This window comes from Ranitomeya variabilis, chromosome 4 (genome assembly GCF_051348905.1).
Source record: "Ranitomeya variabilis isolate aRanVar5 chromosome 4, aRanVar5.hap1, whole genome shotgun sequence".
NCBI lineage: Eukaryota > Metazoa > Chordata > Amphibia > Anura > Dendrobatidae > Ranitomeya > Ranitomeya variabilis.
The window spans coordinates 714,061,418-714,086,763 of NC_135235.1; the positions used below are offsets into that span (position 1 = coordinate 714,061,418).

Sequence of the window (25,346 nt, forward strand, 5' to 3'; positions counted from 1 at the left end):
TTGTACTTCATGATAGTGGTAAAAATTCTGTGATAGTACCTGCGTTTAATTGTGAAAAAAACGGAAATTTGGTGAAAATTTTGAAAATTTCGCAATTTTCCAACTTTGAATTTTTATGCAATTAAATCACAGATATGTCACACAAAATACTTAATAAGTAACATTTCCCACATGTCTACTTTACATCAGCACAATTTTGGAACCAAATTTTTTTTTGTTAGGGAGTTATAAGGGTTAAAAGTTGATCAGCAATTTCTCATTTTTACAACACCATTTTTTTTTAGGGACCACATCTCATTTGAAGTCATTTTGAGGGGTCTATATGATAGAAAATACCCAAGTGTGACACCATTCTAAAAACTGCACCCCTCAAGGTGCTCAAAACCATATTCAAGAAGTTTATTAACCCTTCTGGTGCTTCACAGGAATTTTTGGAATGTTTAAATAAAAATGAACATTTAACTTTTTTTCACAAAAAATTTACTTCAGCTCCAATTTGTTTTATTTTACCAAGGGTAACAGGAGAAAATGGACCCCAAAAGTTGTTGTACAATTTGTCCTGAGTACGCCGATACCCCATATGTGGGGGTAAACCACGGTTTGGGCGCATGACAGAGCTCGGAAGCGAAGGAGCGCCATTTGACTTTTCAATGTAAAATTGACTGGAATTGAGATGGGACGCCATGTTGCGTTTGGGGAGCCCCTGATGTGCCTAAACATTGAAACCCCCCACAAGTGACACCATTTTGGAAAGTAGACCCCCTAAGGAACTTATCTAGAGGTGTGGTGAGCACTTTGACCCACCAAGTGCTTCACAGAAGTTTATAATGCAGAACCGTAAAAATAAAAAATCATATTTTTTCACAAAAATTATCTTTTCACCCCCAATTTTTTATTTTCCCAAGGGTAAGAGAAGAAATTGGACCCCAAAAGTTGTTGTCCAATTTGTCCTGAGTGCGCTGATACCCCATATGTGGGGGGAACCACCGTTTGGACGCATGGAAGGGCTCGGAAGGGAAGGAGCGCCATTTGGAATGCAGACTTAGATGGAATGGTCTGCAGGCGTCACATTGCGTTTGCAGAGCCCCTAATGTACCTAAACAGTAGAAGCCCCGCACAAGTGACCCCATTTTGGAAACTAGACCCCCCAAGGAACTTATCTAGATGTGTTGTAAGAACTTTGAACCCCCAAGTGTTTCACTACAGTTTATAACGCAGAGCTGTGAAAATAAAAAATCTTTGTTTTTCCCACAAAAATTATTTTTTAGCCCCCAGTTTTGTATTTTCCCAGGGGTAACAGGAGAAATTGGACCCCAAAGGTTGTTGTCCTATTTGTCCTGAGTACGCTGATACCCCATATGTTGGGGTAAACCCCTGTTTGGGCACACGGGAGAGCTCGGAAGGGAAGGAGCACTGTTTTACTTTTTCAACGCAGAATTGGCTGGAATTGAGATCGAACGCCATGTCGCGTTTGGAGAGCCCCTGATGTGCCGAAACAGTGGAAACCCCCCAATTATAACTGAAACCCTAATCCAAACACACCCCTAACCCTAATCCCAACAGTAACCCTAACCACACCTCTAACCCTGACACACCCCTAACCCTAATCCCAACCCTATTCCCAACCGTAAATGTAATCTAAACCCTAACCCTAACTTTAGCCCCAACCCTAACCCTAACTTTAGCCCCAACCCTAACTGTAGCCTTAACCCTAGCCCCAACCCTAACCCTAACCCTAGCCCTAATGGGAAAATGGAAATAAATACATTTTTTTTATTTTTCCCTAACTAAGGCGGTGATGAAGGGGGGTTTGATTTACTTTTATAGCGAGTTTTTTAGCGGATTTTTATGATTGGCAGCCGTCACACACTGAAAGACGCTTTTTATTGCAAAAAATATTTTTTGCGTTACCACATTTTGAGAGCTATAAATTTTCCATATTTTGGTCCACAGAGTCATGTGAGGTCTTGTTTTTTGCGGGACGAGTTGACGTTTTTATTGGTAACATTTTTGGGCACGTCATATTTTTTGATCGCTTTTTATTCCGATTTTTGTGAGGCAGAATGACCAAAAACCAGCTATTCATGAATTTCTTGTGGGGGAGGCGTTTATACCGTTCCGCGTTTGGTAAAATTGATAAAGCAGTTTTATTCTTCGGGTCAGTACGATAACAGCGATACCTCATTTATATTATTTTTTTATGTTTTGGCGCTTTTATACGATAAAAACTATTTTATGGAAAAAATAATTATTTTTGCATCGCTTTATTCTCAGGACTATAACTTTTTTATTTTTTTGTATGGCGGCTCGTTATTTGCGGGACAAGATGACGCTTTCAGCGGTACCATGGTTATTTATATCTGTCTTTTTGATCGCGTGTTATTCCACTTTTTGTTCGGCGGTATGATAATAAAGCGTTGTTTTTTGCCTCTTTTTTTTTTTTTTCCTTACGGTGTTAACTGAAGGGGTTAACTAGTGGGCCAGTTTTATAGGTCGGGTCGTTACGGACGCGGCGATACTAAATATGTGTAATTTTATTTTTTTATTATTATTATTTAGATAAAGAAATGTATTTATGGGAATAATATATATATATTTTTTTTCATTATTTTGGAATATTTTTTTTTATTTTTTTTTTACACATTTGGAAAATTTTTTTTTTACTTTTTTACTTTGCCCCAGGGGGGGACAATACAGATCGGTGATCTGCCAGTTTGCATAGCACTCTGACAGATCACCGATCTGCGAGAAGTGCAGGCTGCTTCACAGTGCCTGCTCTGAGCAGGCTTCTGTGAAGCCACCTCCCTCCCTGCAGGACCCGGATCCGCGGCCATCTTGGATCCGGGTCTGGAGCAGGCAGGGAGGGAGGTAAGACCCTCGCAGCAACGCGATCACATCGCATTGCTGCGGGGGGCTCAGGGAAGCCCGCAGGGAGCCCCCTCCCTGCGCGATCCTTCCCTGCACCGCCGGCACATTGCGATCATGTTTGATCGCGGTGTGCCGGGGGTTAATGTGCCGGGAGCGGTCCGTGACCGCTCCTGGCACATAGTGCCGGATGTCAGCTGCGACACCCGGCCGCGATCGGCTGCGCTCCCCCCGTGAGCGCCGCCGATCGCGCTGGACGTACTATCCCATCCGTGGTCATGGGGGCCCACCCCACCTCGACGGGATAGTACGTCCGATGTCAGAAAGGGGTTAAAGTCCAGGGACAAATATATCACAAAATAGGTCTGATGCTTCCTGTAGCAAATCAAGACTCAATATTTTTACAAATTTGCTGTTTGGTAGATGAACAGATGCAAGCTGATCGACCTTGTGAAGTTATACCTGAGACAAAAAGACATTGTTTTGAATTTGCACAGATTTTTCCATCAACACAATCAGTTAGTAAACCTTTATAAAACAGCCTTAGAAAGAATGCCAAGTGCGGAATATCAGGGTGTAATAAGAGCAGACAAGACACAAAAGGAGATTTACTTCTCCCGGTGTTAATGAAGCAGCTATTGTAATGGTTGGACGGGACTTTCTAAGCCGAGATATAATTATTCAGCGACGAAGTGAAAATATTCAGCATATTACAGAATCACATAGATCATATAATGCTCTGCAATATCCGATAATATTGTGGAATGGCCAAGATGGCGATCACTATAATCTAACAGACTGATCCCAACACTGCGAGGCCGACCAATAAACCAACCAATAACAAATATCGGCTATGGACTTCTACGCCTACCAAATAATGATCAGACAACAATGGAGGCAACTTTCTCATCAATGTATAGTAGATCTGTATGCCAAGGTGGAAAGCGAGCGTCTTCTGTACATATGACTGAAGCAAGAAATATTCAGAGTGGATGAATACAGTAATTTAAGAAATGCTATTGCCAATTATGGCAACGTGGTGGACATTGGGGGAATGGTTATTTTACCGACTACATTAACAGGAAGTCCCAGACATAAGCACGAATACGCTCAGGACGCCATGACACATGTTCGGATATACAGCCTTCCAGATTTGCTTATTACAGTTACGTGTAATCCAACTTGGCCAGAGATAAGGGAAGAGCTTCTGAATGGTCAGTGCCCCTCTAATCAACAGGATTTAAAGGGACCCTGTCAGCTGGATTGTGCATAGTAACCTACATACAGGCGACATTATACTGATTACATTGATACCTTGGTTGATGAAATCCATCTTGTGGTTGTTGTTTAATCTTTATTTGCAATTTTCAGTTAATGAGATTCTCGTGGTTCGGGGCGGCCTGTGAGCGGGGCTCTACGTGGTGCTCTGCTTACATATTCATACTGATGGCTTCTGACAGGTCACTGATCCCTCGCTGACCTGCCCCCTATTTTACATACTGAATATCATATGTTTTAAAAAAAATAAACTCATATTCAGCAGGCAGGTTCCAGTGGGGGCGACGGTGCCTGCGCCATAGCATGTTCACATCTATAATGTCCTTTTAATTATTATATTTGACGATATAAACTTATTCAGAAAAAAAAATCCCAAAATTGCGCCGGCCGCACCTGTGCAGCAGCATCTATGGTGATCTGATGGATGTTACCACTCAGGTGCTGACCGTGCCATTTTGTTAGAGGGAAAAAAAAATTACTCCTCCAAGATAGCACCGGCGGTGCCTGTGCAGTAACATCTATAAGATCGCAAATAGATACCACTGCACAGGCGCGGCTGGGGCCATTTTGAGAGAGATTTTTATTTTTTTTTAATAAGTTTATATCACCAAATAAAAAACTTAAATGAGTATTGTAGATGTGATCGTGCTATGGCACAGTAGTTGCCACTGGCACCTACCTGCTGAATGTGAGATTATTTTTCTTCAAAAGACATTATATTCAGTGTGTAAAATAGGGGGCAGGTCAGTGAGGGATCAGGGATCAGGTACAGGGACCTTACAACTAAGTAGCAGAAAACACACTGATTACTCAAGTTGCTAAGGTACCTCCCAATAATGGAGGGTGCCTTAAATATCAAAAGTCTCTGTCATGGAACATGAAGGAAGGGCTAAGTGCAACATAAAGGGATAAGGGAAAGGGAACCAAAAGGTAGGTAAGAAGGGGAGTGAAGACCCCTAGACAGATCTAACGTCACCCTGTCTGCCCTATTGTCTCTACATAGGTTCCGCACCTATCGCCGAGCAGGATACCTAATCGTTGCCTGATCCTGGCGATAAGTCCTTCAACGGAATGGACAGGATAGCGCTAGTCACTCCCCACTACTGCTAAAGACAGCTAGGATACACAAAACAAGGGGAAACTTAGCTTGAGTAGACGCAGAGAGAAACATCGTCGTCCTTCAAACTCCAAAGAGGACGCTAGGTGACTGCTGCAGCTCCAGGCCTCAACAGGGACGTGCAAATAGAAAATATCACCCGCACTTGGAAGCAGCAAGTATATCACACTCAGGTCCAGGTGTGGCCACTAGCACCGGGGAGGTGGCCACTAGTCTGCTAAGCAAACTACTGAGATCTTCTGCAGTGGATGCAGTGTAACGGTCTGCGGCCTCTGACACATCCGGCTATTGGCTGGGGATGTTTGCAGAAGTGCAGGTGCTGCCCCTGTGATAGGCCGGAGCGCGCCCGGAGCACACTGCCAGGAGACCTGCGCCACACAACCGACAAGAAGTCATCTCCGCGTCCATCCTGACAATGGAGAAGATTGTTTCACTGCGAACAATGCAGAGGAAAGAGCGGCTCCACCACCTAACAACAGAACTATAGATGGAGGCGCACGGCTCAGTCAGCACTAGGACTGCCCGGAATCCAGCGCTCTGGAAACTCCCGTCTGTAATATCACTGAGGGATCAGGGGAGAGAAAGTATCACAGACTTGGAAGGTAATTGGGGTTAATGTAGCGTGGGGCACAAGAAAGTGACCGAGGCCCGAGATCCGCACCTCCAGAGATCTGCAGGATCCAGTCACTTATGGGGGAATTGTACTTACTGCAGGAGACTTCTGCCAAACGTTACCTGATCTTAAAGGGCAACTCCAGCAGACGAGCTGAATGGCTGCACTGTGCGCACAGGACCTGTGATGAGGTCACAGGAGGGGAGGAGTCAGGGGGTCACATGATCGGGGCCTCAGTGTATGCAGGACTCTGCTGTGCTGGTTGTCATGGTGCTGGATGAGGGGAAGTTTATGTGTGGGGTCAGGAGGGGTTTACAGTGTGGATGTAGCAGAGCCGTGTGTGTACGGAGCGGAGCTGCGTGTGCATGGAGCGGAGCCGTGTGTATGAGGTGTACGGAGCGGAGCCGTGTGTGTGAGGTGTACGGAGCAGAGCCGTGTGTGTGAGGTGTACGGAGCAGAGCCGTGTGTGTGAGGTGTACGGAGCGGAGCCGTGTGTGTGAGGTGTACGGAGCGGAGCCGTGTGTGTGAGGTGGACGGAGCGGAGCCGTGTGTGTGAGGTGTACGGAGCAGAGCCGTGTGTGTGAGGTGTACGGAGCAGAGCCGTGTGTGTGAGGTGTGCGGAGCCGTGTGTGAGGTGGACGGAGCGGAGCCGTGTGTGTGAGGTGGACGGAGCGGAGCCGTGTGTGTGAGGTGGACGGAGCGGAGCCGTGTGTGTGAGGTGGACGGAGCGGAGCCGTGTGTGTGAGGTGGACGGAGCGGAGCCGTGTGTGTGAGGTGGACGGAGCGGAGCCGTGTGTGTGAGGTGGACGGAGCGGAGCCGTGTGTGTGAGGTGGACGGAGCGGAGCCGTGTGTGTGAGGTGGACGGAGCGGAGCCGTGTGTGTGAGGTGGACGGAGCGGAGCCGTGTGTGTGAGGTGGACGGAGCGGAGCCGTGTGTGTGAGGTGGACGGAGCGGAGCCGTGTGTGTGAGGTGGACGGAGCGGAGCCGTGTGTGTGAGGTGGACGGAGCGGAGCCGTGTGTGTGAGGTGGACGGAGCGGAGCCGTGTGTGTGAGGTGGACGGAGCAGAGCCGTGTGTGTGAGGTGTGCGGAGCCGTGTGTGTGGTGGACGGAGCGGAGCCGTGTGTGTGAGGTGGACGGAGCGGAGCCGTGTGTGTGAGGTGGACGGAGCGGAGCCGTGTGTGTGAGGTGGACGGAGCGGAGCCGTGTGTGTGAGGTGGACGGAGCGGAGCCGTGTGTGTGAGGTGGACGGAGCGGAGCCGTGTGTTTGAGGTGGACGGAGCGGAGCCGTGTGTGTGAGGTGGACGGAGCGGAGCCGTGTGTGTGAGGTGGACGGAGCGGAGCCGTGTGTGTGAGGTGGACGGAGCGGAGCCGTGTGTGTGAGGTGGACGGAGCGGAGCCGTGTGTGTGAGGTGGACGGAGCGGAGCCGTGTGTGTGAGGTGGACGGAGCGGAGCCGTGTGTGTGAGGTGGACGGAGCGGAGCCGTGTGTGTGAGGTGGACGGAGCGGAGCCGTGTGTGTGAGGTGGACGGAGCGGAGCCGTGTGTGTGAGGTGGACGGAGCGGAGCCGTGTGTGTGAGGTGGACGGAGCGGAGCCGTGTGTGTGAGGTGGACGGAGCGGAGCCGTGTGTGTGAGGTGGACGGAGCGGAGCCGTGTGTGTGAGGTGGACGGAGCGGAGCCGTGTGTGTGAGGTGGACGGAGCGGAGCCGTGTGTGTGAGGTGGACGGAGCGGAGCCGTGTGTGTGAGGTGGACGGAGCGGAGCCGTGTGTGTGAGGTGGACGGAGCGGAGCCGTGTGTGTGAGGTGGACGGAGCGGAGCCGTGTGTGTGAGGTGGACGGAGCGGAGCCGTGTGTGTGAGGTGGACGGAGCGGAGCCGTGTGTGTGAGGTGGACGGAGCGGAGCCGTGTGTGTGAGGTGGACGGAGCGGAGCCGTGTGTGTGAGGTGGACGGAGCGGAGCCGTGTGTGTGAGGTGGACGGAGCGGAGCCGTGTGTGTGAGGTGGACGGAGCGGAGCCGTGTGTGTGAGGTGGACGGAGCGGAGCCGTGTGTGTGAGGTGGACGGAGCGGAGCCGTGTGTGTGAGGTGGACGGAGCGGAGCCGTGTGTATGTGAGGTGTACGGAGAGGACAGTATATAACACGTGAACATGGTGACGTTTCAGTGTAATGACCTTTCTCAGACACTCGCTGGATGGGGGCGCTGTGGGCAGGAATATCTTATAGGACGCTGCACAATTTATAAGGTAATTTCTGGAGAATGAGGCAGGAGATCTCGCTGCTGCGGAGGGAAGAATCACTGTTTGGTTTTTGGATTTTACATTTGCCTGGAATAATGTGCAGCTGCCAGAACAGCGACCCCCAAAGTGACCCCATTACAGATCCACAGTCCTCAGCGAATCCATCTGGGTGTGAGGGGCATTTTCTTCCCACCATTACGTCATAGATCTTTATATTTCTGGGTCATGGAAAAATTATTTTTTTCCACTAAAATGTTTTAGATCTAAATTTTTCAATTTCACAGAATAAAATGGAGCCACAATTTATACGGAAATTTCTCCCAAACCTGAGGCCAGAAATGGCTGCACACGGCCGGGCTCCAGTGGGGAGAGTCACTGTTTTGCTTTTGGAGCAGTAATTTGGCAGTCCTCACTTGTGGGGGCCAATTACAAAGCCCCCGAGGTGTGTGAAGACATACAACCCCCTAAAGTGACCCCATTTCGGACGCTGTACCCACCAGGGAAGTCATCTCAGGGTGTAATGGGCATTTTTATCCCACCGGTGTCACTGATTTCTTTACCAGTTGGCTGTGAAGATAATATTACATTTGTTCTGAGGCGCAGCTCAGGGGGAAACATCTGAGTGGGCTCCTACCCAGGTGTCACGGTGGTACCTCACCTGCCCTCTCAGCGCCTCCCTACTCACTATGGTCACCACACGGCTTCTCAGCATGTTGCTTCCATTCGGCCTTATGGCAGGATTGGCCGGTCTCTACAGGAATATAACCCTGCTGTGTCCTTCAGAGATTAGGTTCCCCAGCCTATCCCCTGCCGGCAGGTCCTATATTAGGCAGCTCCACCCACCGCTCTGCTGACTGTTAGTTCCTAGGCAGTTCATTCTGCTTGTGTCCAGTTGGGGGTTCCTGTTGTTCCTCACACTTGTGTCTCTGACCCCTGATCAGCTGCTCCAGTCCTGGGGACTACCCTGGAGTAGTACCTGGTGTCTACCTGCTGTCCAGCCTGTCCTCTCCACCAGTAGCTGTAGTGAAGACCTGGTGGACACCTAGTTACACCCCTCCAGGGTAAGCCTGGCCCGTAGTGCAGGGGGTCCACATCCACCAGTGTTGCACCAAGTAATTGTGCACATGTCCCAAATTTTGAAGCACAGAGCAGCAAATTTTGTCCACACTCCAATCCACGCACATTTACCACTTCTTTCTGCCCTGACAGGAGGAGTTGTCAGAGGGGCGCTGGTAATGAGGGAAGTTCAGCAGACCCCTGAGACTGCAGGGCGTAGACCCAAATTCTGGACTGTCCGGTATATCCGGGACAGTTGGGACCAGAGACGAGCAGGAGGTGGATTCAGGGGTCTCTGGTCCCGCACGTGGGACCTGGGGATTATTGATTGTTCCTTCATTCACAGTCGGAGCCTCCAGAACTTTCTCATCTTTATGTAGCGTCACTATACGACATCCGGCTTTGTTGTGTCTGTACGGCCGTGTTCACACGGTGCAGAAAATAGGTATTAAGCTTACCGTTAATTATGTTTCCAGGAGTCCATCCTGACAGCACTATGGAGGACGTCCTCCTCCCCCTTGCTGGGACAGGAAACACACGAGAGTTCAAAAGGTCCAGTCCCACCCCCATTCCTCAGTGTTGTAACAAGAACCGCCTCAAGGGAGATGCAAAAAAATAATATTTAATGGTAAAGAACATAACACCATATATCAGGAACATATTACATCATATGTTTAGGAAATGCTACAGACATGTCAGGTTCATATTACAAAGGCATAGCTATATTAACAGGGAGGGAATTACCCGTGCTGTCAGGATGGACTCCTGGAAACATAATTAACGGTAAGCTTAATACCTATTTTCCAGGACGTCATCCTGACAGCACTATGGAGAGTACCAAAGCACCTCCTCAGGGTGGGATTACCGCTTGGAGAACTTTTCTCCCGAATGCACTATGCTGACCGGACAAAACATCAAGTTTATAATGTTTGCAGAAGGTATTCACACTAGCCCATGTAGCGGCCTTACAAATCTGCTCTAGAGAGGCGCCTGCCCTCTCAGCCCAAGACGTAGCCATCCCTCTAGTAGAGTGTGCATGAAGACCTTTTGGAGGAGAGATGCCCTCCGACTGATAGGCCTCAGAGATCACAGACGTGATCCATCGAGCAATGGAGGCCTTAGAGGCCTTCTTTCCCTTATTTTTACCCCCAAACAAAATAAACAGGTTTGGATCGATTCGCCATGGGTTGGTGGCTGATAGGTAGTCGATGACCGCCTGTCTGACATCTAAGGAATGCAGAGCTTCCTCTTTAGAATTGGAAGGGTTACAACAAAAGGATGGTAACACTATCTCTTGATTCCTATTTTTTAGAGTTCCTACTTTTGGAACGAACGAGGGATCTAGTTTGAGAACCACACAATCATCTCTAATCTGGAGGTACGGATCCCGTGTGCACAAGGCTTGGATTTCCCCCACCCTCTTAGCCGTGATGATCGCCACTAAGAATGCCGTTTTACGTGTCAGGGCTGAAATGGACATGTTATCTGCCGAGGCGTAATTATTTTTGCAGAGGAAATTCAGGACAAGGTTAAGATCCCAAGGAGGAGATAACTGTCTAATGGTGGGGCGCAATCTTTGGGTGGCTCTGATAAACCTAACTATCCAGGGATGTGTTGCTAGGGGATAGTCTAGAAAGGAGCTTAGTGCGGAGATCTGCACCTTTAAGGTGCTTGGCCTAAGCCCTTTATCGAACCCAGACTGTAGAAAATCCAGAATTCTGGGTAAGTCGGGAGTGCCCGCCGCAGCCTCGGACCTGCCACCCTCCAGACAGAAACGTCTCCAGATCTTCAAATAGATTGCTGACGTGACCGGCTTCCTACTAGCCTTGATAGTGGATATGACCTGGTCAGACAGGCCTCTTGCCCTCAGGATGTTCCTTTCAGGATCCAGGCTGAGAGGTGTAGCTTCTCTGGATCCGGATGGTACACTGGGCCCTGGTGGATTACATCTGGTCTGTGAGGCAGTTCTACTGGACTCTCTATCGCCAGGTCTACCAGAAGAGAGAACCAACTCCTTTTTGGCCAGTAGGGAACTACCAAAATCACTCGAGCCTGTTCTTCTTTGATCTTCCTGAGAACAGCCGGGATTAGTGCTAGAGGAGGGAAAGCATATGAGAGGGGCTCTGTCCAACTCTGACTTAGACCATCTATTCCTTCCGGCAGATCCCGAGGGTTCAGAGAGAAGAACCTTGAGACCTTCGAGTTTCTCCTGTTCGCGAAAAGGTCTATACTGGGAGTGCCCCAACGCCGGCACAGTTCCTGGAAGATGTCCTGGTTGAGCTCCCACTCTGTTGCGAACACTCTTCTCCTGCTCAAGTAATCCGCTATGACGTTCTGGGAGCCCTCCAAGTGGATTGCAGAGATGGAGAGGATCGATTTTTCTGCCCAACGAAATATTCTCCCCGCCAGCTCCTGGAGAAGATGGTGCCTTGGACCTCCTTGGTGTTTTAGGAAGGAAACAGCTGTCACGTTGTCGGACAATATCCTTACATGACGATTCTCCAGCATGCGCCGATTCCTTCTTAGGGCTTCCCAGACAGCATACAGCTCTCGGAAGTTGGACGAGTTGCCGGCTACATCTGGAGGCCATTGTCCCTGGAGAATCCTTCCTTCTAGGTGAGCTCCCCAGCCCCAGGCGCTGGCATCTGTGGTAACTACCACGTGAGGGTCGGTAGTCCATAGTACCCCGATTCTTAGATTCTTTGGGTCTGTCCACCAAAGGAGCGAACTTCGTACTGGGCCTGGAAGATATAAAATACTTTCCAGAGAAGATTGACGACGGTCCCACTTGGAGAGGATTAAGCTCTGCAGTGGTCTTGAATGGAACTGTGCCCATCTTACGCATGGTATGCATGCCGTCATTAGGCCTAGCACTCTCATGGCCATTCTTATTGAGACTCTGCGTTCTAGTAGGAATCTGACATGGACTTGTATTGACTCCAGCTTGGCTTCGGGTAGAAGGGATATTCTGTTTGTAGAATCCAGACAGACACCCAGGAAGATCTTTTTGTGTTCCGGAATCAGATCTGATTTCTGCCAGTTGATGATCCATCCCAAGTGTTCCATTACAGCGATGGTCCGGTTCCTGTGATCCGTTAGGACCTCTGGTGTTCGTGCTATCAGCAGAAAGTCGTCGAGGTAAGGGACTATTGTAATCCCCTGGTTTCTTAGGAAAGCCACTATCTCTGAGACCAGCTTTGTAAACACGCGAGGTGCTGAGGCAAGTCCAAACGGAAGGCATTGAAACTGGTAGTGGCAGGTCCCGGACGGCAGAACTACCGCGAACCTCAGAAACCTCTGAGATAGACGGTGGACAGGGACCTGGTAATAGGCACTCTTCAAATCGAGAGTGCACATCACCGCGCTCCGATCTATGAGGAGGATTGCAGAGCGGATGGACTCCATGCGAAACCTCTTGTACCTGACCCAGGCATTCAGAGGCTTCAGGTTTACTATTGTACGTGAGTCGCCGGACGGTTTTGTAATGGAGAACAGGGAGGAGTAATGACCCTGGCCTACCTCTAGCGGAGGTACTGGAATTATGACCTTTGAGGCAAGCATGTCCCTCAGGTCTTTTAACATGGGAGAGTCTTGCATAACCACCGTAGGTACGATGTACCTGTCTGGCGGAGGCGAGTAAAACTCTATGCTGTAGCCCTCTGAGATAGTACGAAGGACCCATTGATTTTGCGTGACTCTGCTCCAGTTTACCGCGAAATGGCGCAGCCTCCCCCCTATAAGAGTGGCGTCATTGTGGTTTAGTTTTAGAGGAGGGGCTGAAGAAGAAACTCCTGTTCTTACTACTCTGGCCACGGGAACCCCTGTTAAACCCTCTATTGGACCTTCCCCCTCTGAAGTCGGACCCTCTGAAGTCAGACTGTCGTCTAAAGGGAAATCCCCTCCGAAAGGACTGAGACCTCTTAGGCTTGTCCTCTGGGAACCCTTTTTTCTTGTCTGAGGCCGACTCTAAGATGGTATCGAGGGAAGGACCGAAAACTCTTGCACCTGAGAAAGGGATTGAACATAATTTTGTTTTGGACGCATTATCGCCCGACTAAGACCTTAACCAGACCGCTCTTCTAGCCGCATTAGACAATGACACATTTCTGGCTGAAAATCTGACTGACTCAGCCGTCATGTCAGATAGAAAGGCTGTGGCGGACTTCATTATAGGGAGAGAGTTTAAGATCTCTGACCTTGGGGTCTTACTAGAGAGATGCTCCTCTAATTGACCCATCCAGAGGTGCATAGACCGGGCTACCGAGGTAGCTGCAATATTGGTTTTAATTAGAGCCGCGGAAGACTCCCAGGCTCTTTTTAGCAATATGTCCGCCTTACGATCCATTGGATCGCGCAAGGTTGACGAGTCCTCGAACGGAATAGCAGTCTTTTTGGCGACCTTCGCCACCGGGACATCCACCTTGGGTATCTCGTCCCAAAGCTTAACATCCTCAGGCTCAAAGGGTAGACGCGACTTAAAGTCTTTAGACAGTGTCAGCCGACGTTCCGCCTCTTTCCACTCTTCGAGCACCATGGCCTTGATATGCTCACTGACCGGGAAGACTGTCTGCCGACGTGACATAAGTCCCCCGAACATCAGGTCCTGCCTGGTTTGCGGCTTAGATGTTTCCTCTACTTGCATGGTGCATCGCACCGCCTGCACCAGCTCATTTGTGTCCTCCGCCTGGAAAAGGTACTTCCTCTGGCGGTCCTGGCTTCTAGAAGGAAGCTCGCCCTCTTCCTCGGAGACAAGGTCCTCAGAATCGGATCTGTCCTCAGAAGTATATTCCAACTCCCGCCTGGCCCTTTTGCGACTGGGCATAGGACTGGATTTTTCGACCATGGTAGCTAGGGAAGCCTGGACCTCTTCTCTGATTAGGGACCTCATCTCAGATAATAGGGTGGGCTGCTCCTCTCTCATAACCTTGGATGTGCAGTCTGCACATAAGGTTTTGCCATGGGTGTCCGGGAGTTTAACATTACATAGTGGACATCTGCTGGACTTCCCGGAGGCTTTTCCAGATCTTTTAACTTGACCAGGGGGGACGGCTGGAGTTCCCTTATCCTAAACGATATAAGATAGGGAAGGTGACAGGGTGGCTTTATTACTGGGTGTCAGGGGAGTTTGCGCTCTGCGCACTTACCCCATCCTCAGGTGTCATGCTCTCCATAGTATCCAGAGTGTGACCGCTGCAGCGCCTCTCAAACGCTACAATACCTGGGATCCACGCTGGAGCGCACACCTTCCCTGTACATCAGCGTTACCGGAAGTCGCAGTAACGGATGCCACAAACCGGAAGTGACGCGGTCCCCGGAACTTCCGCCGGAAGAGTCAGAGCCCGGCGTTCACGCTGCTGAGTGCTACTGACCTCGGGAACCGCGTCCGCAGCCGAGAGCCCCCCCACGGGAGGAGCGGCTGCTGGTCTTTGGAGCAGAGGGACCCCCCTCTGGAGGGTTTCTGCCCTGAGCGTCTTGACAGGGGGAAGGATCTGGCAAGCCGCACGATCCCCCTGAGCTCCGGTAAGCTGCGCAGCTTCTCTCATGTGTCCCTTGCAGGGACAGGAAAAACACTGAGGAATGGGGGTGGGACTGGACCTTTTGAACTCTCGTGTGTTTCCTGTCCCAGCAAGGGGGAGGAGGACGTCCTCCATAGTGCTGTCAGGATGACGTCCTGGAAATACTGTGTTTTTTGTTTTCTGCAGGATTCGCACTAAACTCCTAACATTTGATGCGTTTTTGGTGCAGATGTGAAGCCGCGGTTTTAATGCTTTTTATAGTACAGAAAAGCTTTGATTCTACAATTAATAAAGTTTCTGCAGTTTTTTTACCTGCGTTTTTATTAGGCTCCACATAGAAGACGTGAAAAAAAAGCCCCAAAACCGCACAGATCAGCCGCGTCCTTGGGGAACAGCAGGCGCCTTCTTTGTGAAAGGAGTTTTTATTAAGGATTTTTTACATAAATTGGGTAAAGAAAAAGGAGGAGACGGATTATAAATACCCAGTAATATCGACACCAACAGGAACCAAATAACAGCAAAAAAGGGGAAATATAAAGGGATGAAAGATAGAGGCAAAATACAGGGGGGAAAGGGTTAAGGATGAGAAGGGGGAGGGAAATATGGTTTATTAAGAAGAAAAAAAATGTATGAAGAGAAAAAACGCCGTTACATTTATAAGCGCAGAATCAAAGCTTTTCTGTACTATTAATAAAGTGTTAAACGCGGCTTCATATCTGCCCAAAAACGCATCAAATATGGGAGAAAACGCATAAAAGATACGCAGCAAATACACAATAATCAGAGAAGATTGTCACTGCGTCACCTGGTGCGGACTCCTGCAGAAAAAAGAACATGTGAACACGGCCTCAGCATTAGTTTATTACATTATTTTATAGGTTTAATAGAGATAAATATCAAGTACGCCGTTTTTCCCCATAATTTACAGATTCCTGTAAATAATCTGATCGCTGCGTTGTGCGGGTCATTATGATTATATTGACACAAACATGTCCGTGTTATTTACTGATTTGTGATGCTTATTATTTAACCACTTAACCCCCGGAGCTTTTTTCGTTTTTCGCTCCCCTCATTCCCAGAGCCATAACTTTTTTATTTTTCCATCAATTTGGCCATGTGAGGGCTTATTTTTTTGTGGGACGAGTTGTACTTTTGAACGACATCATTGGTTTTACCATGTCGTGTACTAGAAAATGGGAAAAAAATTCCAAGTGCGATGAAATTGCAAAAAAAGTGCAGTACCACACTTGTCTTTTGTTTGGCTTTTTTGCTAGGTTCACTAAATACTAAAACTGACCTGATATTATGATTCTCCAGGACATTACGAGTTCGTAGACACCAAACATGTCTAGGTTATTTTTATCTAAGTGGTGAAAAAAGTTTCCCAAATTTGCTAAAAAAAAACTAATTGCACAATTTTCCGATACCTGTAGCGTCTCCATTTTTCGTGATCTGGGGTTGGGTGAGGGCTCAGTTTTTGCGTGCCGAGCTGGCGTTTTTAATGATACCACTTTTGTGCTGATACGTTCTTTTGATCGCTCGTTATTACATTTTAATGCAATGTTGCGGCGACCAAAAAAACTTAATTTTGGCGTTTTGATTTTTTTCTCGTTACGCCATTTAGCGATCAGGTTAATCCTTTTTATTTATTGATAGATCAGGTGATTCTGAACGCGGCCATACCAAATATGTGTAGGTTTGATTTTTTTTTATTGTTTTATTTTGATTGGGGCGAAAGGGGGGTGATTTGAACTTTTATATTTTTTTATATTTTTAAACACATTTTTTGTTTTGGCATGCTTCACTAGAGGCATGCACTACATGATCGCCTCTGCTACATAGAGGTGAAGCACAGATCACCTCTACAGTATGTAGCAGAAATGCAGCATTGCTATGAGCGCTGACCACAGGGTGGCGCTCACAGCAATCTGCCATCAACAACCATAGAGGTCTCAAGGAGACCTCAGGTTGTTATGGCAATGCACCGATGACCCCCGATCATGTGACGGGGGTTAGCGGTGCGAGCGCTTCCGGCCGCGCGGCCGGCGGCGCTTATTAAATGCCGCTGTCAAAGTTTGACAGCGGCATTTAACTAGTTAATGGGTGCGGGCGGATTGCGATTCCGTTCACGTCAATTGCGGACACATGTCTGCTGTTGAAAGCTCCGGCGGTGAGCCCACCTCAAAGAGGGGGGAGTCTGCCAGCTGACGGACTATCCCGTCAGCTGGCAGAAAGGGGTTAAAAAACGCATTAAAATTGACATTATTTTTCATTATCAAGTGTTTTTTATTATTATTTTTTAGTAATTTTATAGGATGAAAAAATCTTATTCTCCTCTAGAATACAGAAACATCCATTGTATACAGCAGTGTAGTTCTATCAGTATAATCTGCCTGTAGTCAGAGCCTGGAACATACACTGCTCAAAAAAAATAAAGGGAACATTAAAATCTCACATCCTAGATATCACTGAATGAAATATTTCAGTTGTAAATTTTTATTCATTATATAATGGAATGTATTGAGAACAATAAAACCTAAAAATGATCAACGTAAACCACAACTAATATCCTATGGAGGTCTGAAGTTGGAATGATGCTCAAAATCAAAGTGGAAAATGAAGTTACAGGCTGATCCAACATCACTGGAAATGCCTCAAGACAAGGAAATGATGCTTAGTAGTGTGTGGCCTCCACGTGCCTGTATGACCTCCCTGCAATGCCTGGGCATGCTCCTGATGAGGCGGCGGATGGTCTCTTGAGGGATCTCCAACCAGACCTGGACTAAAGCATCCGTCAACTCTTGGACAGTCTGTGGTGCAACATGACGTTGGTGGATGGTGTGAGACTTGATGTCCCACATGTGCTCAATCGGATTCAGGTCTGGAGAATCGGCGAGCCAGTCCATAGCTTCAAATGCCTTCATCTTGCAGGAACTGCTGACACTCCAGCCACATGAGGTCTGGCATTGTCCTGCATTACAGAGGTCAGACATTTCCTGTAGTTCTTGACCAAGTTTGCACACACTGCAGCAGGGATTTTGACCCATTCCTCCATACAGATCTGCTCCAAATCTTTCAGGTTTCGGGGCTGTCGCTGTGTAAAATTGATTTTCTATTGGTTTCAGATATGGAGACTGGCTAGGCCACTCCAGGACCTTGAAATGCTTCTTACTGAGCCACTCCTTAGTTGCTCTTGCTGTGTGTTTCGGGTCATTGCCATGCTTGAAGACCCAGCCCCGACCCATCTTCAGTGCTCCTACTGAAAGAAGGAGGTTGTTGGCCAAAATCTTGCGATCCACGACCCATCCATCCTCCCTTCAATACAGTGAAGTTGTCCTGTCTGCTTTGCAGAAAAGCATCCCCAAAGTATGATGCTTCCCCACCATGCTTCATGGTTGGAACAGTGTTCTTGGAGTTGCACTCATTCTTCTTCTTCCTCCAAATATGGTGAAAGGAGTTGATAGCAAAAAGTTCTATTTTTGTCTCATCTGACCACATGACCTTCTCCATTGCCTCCTCTGGATCATCCAGATGGCCATTGGTGAACTTCTAACGGGCCTTGACATGTGCTGGCATGAGCAGCAAGATCTTGCGTGCCCTGAAAGATTTTAATCCATGACGGCATAATGTGTTTGTAGTACTACTACTGGCGTCCCTGCATGGTGTCCCCTTCCCCCTTCATGCAGGGATGCCGGCTTGCTCACTGCCCCGGATCCTTGGCGCAATCATCTGCATTCTCCTGCTTCCTGCTTGTGTGAGCACTGCAGCACCCAGCGGCACACCTAGTATGCACGTGCGCACCCCCCATTCTTAAAGGGGCAGAGCAAAAATATACTACAACCCCTGGCAAAAATTACGTAATCACCAGCCTTGGAGGATGTTCATTCAGTTGTTTAATTTTGTATAAAAAAAAGCAGATCACAGACATGGCACAAAACAAAAGTAATTTCAAATGGCAACTTTCTGGCTTTAAGAAACACTAAAAGAAATCAAGAACAAAAAATGTGGTAGTCAGTAATGGTTACTTTTTTCAACCAAGCATAGGGGAAACATTTTAAAAGTCACTCAATTCTGAGGGAAAAAATTTTGGAATCACCCTGTAAATTTTCATTCCCAAAACGAACACCTGCATCAAATTAGATCTGCTCATTAGTCTGCATCCAAAAAGGAGTGATCACACCTTGGAGAGCTGTTGCACCAAGTGGACTAATAGTAAGAGACCTAGCACTCAACTTTAGCTAAGATGCAGCAGGAAAGATTTATTGTAGTAAATACAGGAAAACGTTTCGGTCAATTGTGACCTTCATCAGTTACTACAAGAAACACAGACATCTGTGTCGGTATAAGGAAAAAAATGACAAACAAAATAATAACAATAACAAAAGTATATACAAAAGACATAGCAAACCATATGAGGTCATATCACATAACAATATACTGGCAGAGCTACGAGTCAAGCACAATACCAATTCCAATCTCCATTGTTGGATCTATAATCAAGAGAAGGTGTAGAGGTGCCTGAATAGGTCAAAAAGGGACATACCAGAAAGTTGTTAAATAGAAGCCGGTGACGGGAAATATAATCGCTGTATGATCCTGCATACAGATAAGGGTCAAGTGAGTGGACTACATGTATAGGTGCCAAGTAGTATAGGAAAGTCTAGTCCACCTACATATGTCAAGATTAGTTCAGCGAGGTTGTTGTAGACAAGCCTGCTGTGAGCAAATAGGAAGATTCCAAAGGAGGCAATAGGAAGTGGCAGCTTATAATAATAGAAAAAAGGCCGGGGGTATTGAGAGGAGAGATAAATCCATTACCCGGAGCTGTAGTGCTCCCCGACACGGCATCCACCACTTGTCTGACCATGTAGTGTCAGCGTGCCCATATAAGAAGGGAAGGGGCGGGACTATAGAGTGATGCGGCCAATAAGACAGCTAGGCTGGTGGCTGGAAGTGAAGAGGCCGTGCGCACAATGCCGTACTTGCGGTAGTGATAAAGCTGAAAAAATCACTGAACTGTGGAGGTGCAGCTGGTATATGTGTGATATGACATCGCGTTCTTAACCCGGTAAGAATTGTGTAAGAAGCCGGCTGTGGGTGTGTCCATTGAATCACATGACGATTGTGGGCGGGGCCAAGAAACCGGATCCTGAGACTGAATGGAAAAGGAAAGTTATACATACAGTAACCGCAATGGGATCCAACGTAGCGCCCCCGTACGCAAACGCCTACATGGCGGATTTTGAGGAAAATATCATTTACAAACAAGCACTCTTTCGAGAGAATGTAATTGTATGGAAACGCTACATTGATGATGCCTTTTGTATATCGGGGGGCTCCTCAGAGACACTCCCAATGTTCTTTAATCTCCTGAATACCTCTTGGCCTGGGATACAGTTCGCAATGAGCCATGATCCCTATCGTATCAACTATTTGGACACAATGGTGATCAAAGATCCTAGAGGAATCCTCTCCACCGATCTATACATTAAGGAGACAGATCAGAACAGTATACTGCATTTCCATAGTCTCTACTCCCCAGCTACAAACAGGCAATACACAAAATCTCAGTACCAGAGAGTAAGACGTATTGTCTCAGATACAGATACACAACATCACAGGCTTAATGAGATGACCACGAAATTTAAAGAAAGGGGTTACCCCTCACAGGTGCTAACCGAATCTTACAGTATAATGCCCCTACATGGTCAGTCAAACAATCCTTGAATCGGATTCCCTTTGTGCACAGCTTTCACCCTTTTGCCTATATTTTACAGAAGTCCATTCGGAAGAATTGGCACTTGTTATCAACCGCCTACCCAGATGTCCAGGAATTTCAAAATCCGTTCCTTCCATGTTTCAAAAAGGCACCTAAGCTAAAGGACTCTTTAGTGAAAGCAGATATGGGCACGAAATCCAGTATACCGAAACAACGGTTCCTACAGAACCCAAGGAAAGGCACCTTTCCATGTTTGCATTGTATACAGTGCAACAATGTGCTTAAAGGTGATACATTTACACACCCCTTTTCTGGAAAGTCATTCAATTTTCGTGAGTACTTTACCTGCGAATCATCATACGTAGTGTACCTAATCAAATGCCCCTGCAGCCTTCTCTATATAGGCGAAACATCCCAACCTATTTGCGACAGGATTTCTAAGCATAAATCCACTATAAGGTGCAAAAATCTTCTCCTTCCCATCCCCCCCATCATTTCATTTCGGCGGGCGAGAATATAGCTCAACTAAGATTCCAGGTCATAGAGCATGTCCCACCCCCACGGCCAAGGGCGCAACAGGGTCCTCCTCCTAAAAAAACGTGAGGCCTACTGGATCCATACCCTAGACACGATGAGCCCCAAGGGTCTGAATAGGGAATATGAATTGACGTCATTCTTGTAACACACAGACAGTAGGGTTCCTTATATAGGGAACGGTCATATGGGATTTTTTATTAATATTATATGTTTTGTGCCCACACAAGGCCACCATGTTACTGTATGTATAACTTTCCTTTTCCATAGGTAAAGACCTTACAGTGTGTATATTGTTGTGATTTATGACATCTTATATGTGATGTTCCCACATACATTATATTATGACGTTTGCCCTAAATATATGGTATGTATTGGGGCTCACAATCTAAATTCCCTATCAGTATATGTCTTTGGAGTGTGGGAGGAAACCCACACAAACACGGAGAGAACATACAAACTCTTTGCAGATGTTGTCCTTGGTGGGGTTTGAACCCAGGACTCCAGTGCTGCAAGGCTGCTGTGCTAACCACTGCGCCACCGTGCTGCCCGGTTGTACAGAAATATCATATCACACATATACCCGCTGCACCTCCACAGTTCAGTGATTTTTTCAGCTGTATCACTACCGCAAGTACGGCATTGTACGCACAGCCTCTTCACTTCCGGCCAGCAGCTTAGCTGTCTTATTGGCCGCATCACTCTATAGTCCCGCCCCTTCCCTTCTTATATGGGCACGCTGACACTACATGGTCAGAAGCGGTGGATACCGTGTCGGGGAGCACTGCAGCTCCAGGTAACGGATTTATCTCTCCTCTCAATACTCGGCCTTTCTATTATTATAAGCTGCCACTTCCTATTGCCTCCTTAGGAATCTTCCTATTTGCTCACAGCAGGCTTGTCTACAACAACCACGCTAAACTAATCTTGATATATGTAGATGGACTAGACTTTCCTATACTACTTGGCACCTATACATGTAGTCCACTCACTTGACCCTTATCTGTATGCAGGATCGTACAGCGATTATATTTCCCGTCACAGGCTTCTATTTAACAACTTTCTGGTATGTCCCTTTTTGACCTATTCGGGCACCTCTACACCTTCTCTTGATTATAGATCCAACAATAGAGATTGGAATTGGTATTGTGCTTGACTCGTAGCTCTGCCAGTATATTGTTATGTGATATTATGACCTTATATGGTTTGCTATGTCTTTTGTATATACTTTTGTTATTGTTATTATTTTGTTTGTCATTTTTTCCTTATACCGACACAGATGTCTGTGCTTCTTGTAGTAACTGATGAAGGTCACAATTGACAAAACATTTTCCTGTATTTACTACAATAAATCTTTCCTGCATCTTACCTAAAGTTGAGTGCTAGGTCTCTTACTATTAATCTATATGGTTTGGGAACCTGTCCTTAGCACCCCTTCTCTAGTAGTGCTCACGGTTAAATTTTCCACTTATCTGCACCAGGTGGACTGACATGAATCATGGCTCCAACATGAGATATGTCAATTGAAACAAAGAAGATGATTATCATACTCTTAATGGGAATCTGTCACCCCCAAAATCGAGGGTGAGGTAAGCCCACCGACATCAGGGGCTTATCTACAGCATTCTGTAATGCTGTAGATAAGCACCCGATGTATCCTAAAAGATGAGAAAAAGAGGTTATATTATACTCACTCAGGGGCGTTCCCACTGCTGGTCCGGTCCGGTGCCTCCTATTTTCATCAGATGGCGTCCTCTTTTTGTCTTCAGGCTGCAGCTCCGGCGTACTTTGTCTGCCCTGTTGAGGGCAGAGCAAAGTACTGCAGTGTGCAGGCGCCGGGTAAGGTCAGAGAGGCCCGGCGCCTGCGCACTGCAGTACTTTGCTCTGCCTTCAACAGGGCAGACAACGTACGCCTGCGCGGGAGCCTGAAGACAAGAGGACGTCATCTGATGAAGATAGGAGGCGCCGTACTGGACCAGCAGCGGGAATGCCCCTGGGTGAGTATAATATAACCTCTTTTTCTCATCTTTTAGGATACATCGGGGGCTTATCTACAGCATTACAGAATGCTGTATATAAGCCCCTGATGCCGGTGGGCTTACCTCACCCTCGATTTTGGGGGTGACAGATTCCCTTTAAGAGGGTAAATCATCACGCAATGTTGCAAAAGATGTAGATTCTTCATAGTCAGCTGTGTCTAAAATCTGGACCAAATACAAACAACATGGGAAGGTTGTTAAAGGCAAACATACTGGTAGACTAAGGAATTCATCAAAGTGTCAAGACCAGAAACTTAAAGCAATATATCTCCAAAACAGGAAATGCACAACAAAACAAATGAGAAACGAATGGGTGGAAACTGGAGTCAACGTCTGTGACCAAACTGTAAGAAATTGCCTAAAGGAAATGGGATTTACATACAGAAAAGCTAAACGAAAGCCATCATTAACACCTAAACAGAAAAAAACAAGGTTACAATGGGCTAAGGAAAAGCAATCGTGGACTGTGGGTGACTGGATGAAAGTCATATTCAGTGATGAATCGCGAATCTGCATTGGGCAAGGTGATGATGCTGGAACTTTTGTTTGGTGCCGTTCCAATGAGATTTATAAAGATGACTGACTGAAGAGAACATGCAAATTTCCAGTCATTGATGATATGGGCTGCATGTCAGGTAAAGGCACTGGGGAGATGGCTGTCATTACATCTTCAATAAATGCACAAGTTTACGTTGATATTTTGGACACTTTTCTCATCCCATCAATTGAAAGGATGTTTGGGGATGATGAAATCATTTTTCAAGATGATAATGCATCCTGCCATAGAGCAAAAACTGTGAAAACATTCCTTGAAAATAAGACACATAAGGTCAATATCATGGCCTGCAAATAGTCCGGATCTCAATCCAATTGAAAATATTTGGTGGAAATTGAAGAAAATGGTCCATGACAAGGCTCCAACCTGCAAAGCTGATCTGGCAACAGCAATCAGGCCTGTTTCACACGTCAGTGGCTCCGGTACGTGTGGTGTCAATTTCCTCACGTACCGGAGACACTGACACACGTAGACACATTAAAATCAATGTGTCTCTGCAGATGTCAGTGATTTTTCGCAGACCGTGTGTCCGTGTGCAAAACACGGAGACATGTCAGTGTCCGTGGGAGCGCACGGGTCACACGGACCCATTAAAGTCAATGGGTCCGTGTGCGTTTTTCCTGTCATAGGGTTAAAATTGAACACGGACAGCACACTGACAGCACACGGACCCTAAAAACGTACGCACGGCCATCACAAGGATGGCCTATGTGAGCACACGAACACACGGACATGGATAACTCCGGTACCGTTTTCTCCGGTACCGGAGTTATCTGGACGTGTGAGACTGGCCTCAGAGAAAGTTGAAGCCAGATTGTTGAGTCTGACCATAGCAATGATGTACAACGTGTGGGACAGAGGAGAGACTGTTGGAGATAAGGGAATACTCTAATATTACCCATTATGGCAAAATCATCAACTGGTGGACTTTGACAAATTTACTGGTTTCAGAGGTTGGGAATCAAGGGGAATTCAGACTTTAGATCAGTTAGTAGGAAATGGAACACTTAAAAGCTTTAACAAACTACAAAAAGAGTTTGGATTGCCCATGGCCTCTTCTTTCGATACCTACAACATAGGCATGCATATCTAACTCAGTTTAGCGCTGTGGCACAGGATATACTGAAAAAATATTTACTAGACTCAATAGCAACAGCAAAATACATGACCGGCTTAATTTCAAACATCTATCAGAAACTCTCAGTCTCGCATGAGAGACCATCCCCTGACAGCTACATTAAAATAGGAAGCAGATGTGAGGTTTATTATGGAAGTTTTGAATCCCCAATGGCTGTGGATCTTTAGCGAACATTGTATCAAGCTCGCAAACTTGTTACACAACATTGGCCAGATACTCAACCACTGACAGTTAATGAGTTAATAAATAAGCAAAACAATATTATTTGGTTGGAAATTTGACAACATCTGGGGACCCTGGCTGAATGCTCCAGGTCTACAATATGGAGTACTCCTGAGAGAACATATGGCAATTTCTGGCTTCATGAACACTTGTAGTATCATCAATCCAGGTTAAATGATATAAGTAGGGTGAGTACACATGCAAACTAATTATGATAACTGAATGGCAGATATTCTAATGTATACACATCATAAAAAAATAATAGTATGAATACAGATTTATCTTGGGTGTTATCAGGGAGGGGGGTTGAATTAGTTTGAAAAAAAAAATCGAATCCTTGCATGCAAGTCTGTAAAATACCAAAAATAATCCATCCCGCTAGGCAGCTAAGCCAATTGGCTGGATTTAAAAAGGAGTCTATATATTGTATCAGCCTCATTAAGAACCTTAAGGCAGG

General features: G+C 46.9%; 1 long non-coding RNA gene across 1 annotated transcript in view; it reads left to right on the forward strand.

Annotated features, from left to right (window-relative positions):
- Positions 1 to 7,997: 7,997 nt before the first annotated feature.
- The window catches only part of LOC143766567 (uncharacterized), a 74,811-nt gene continuing 57,462 nt past the window's right edge, over positions 7,998 to 25,346 (forward strand). The window contains exon 1 of the long non-coding RNA XR_013213600.1: positions 7,998 to 8,115. This is a non-coding gene — a long non-coding RNA (uncharacterized LOC143766567). The remainder of the gene's footprint in view (positions 8,116 to 25,346) is intronic.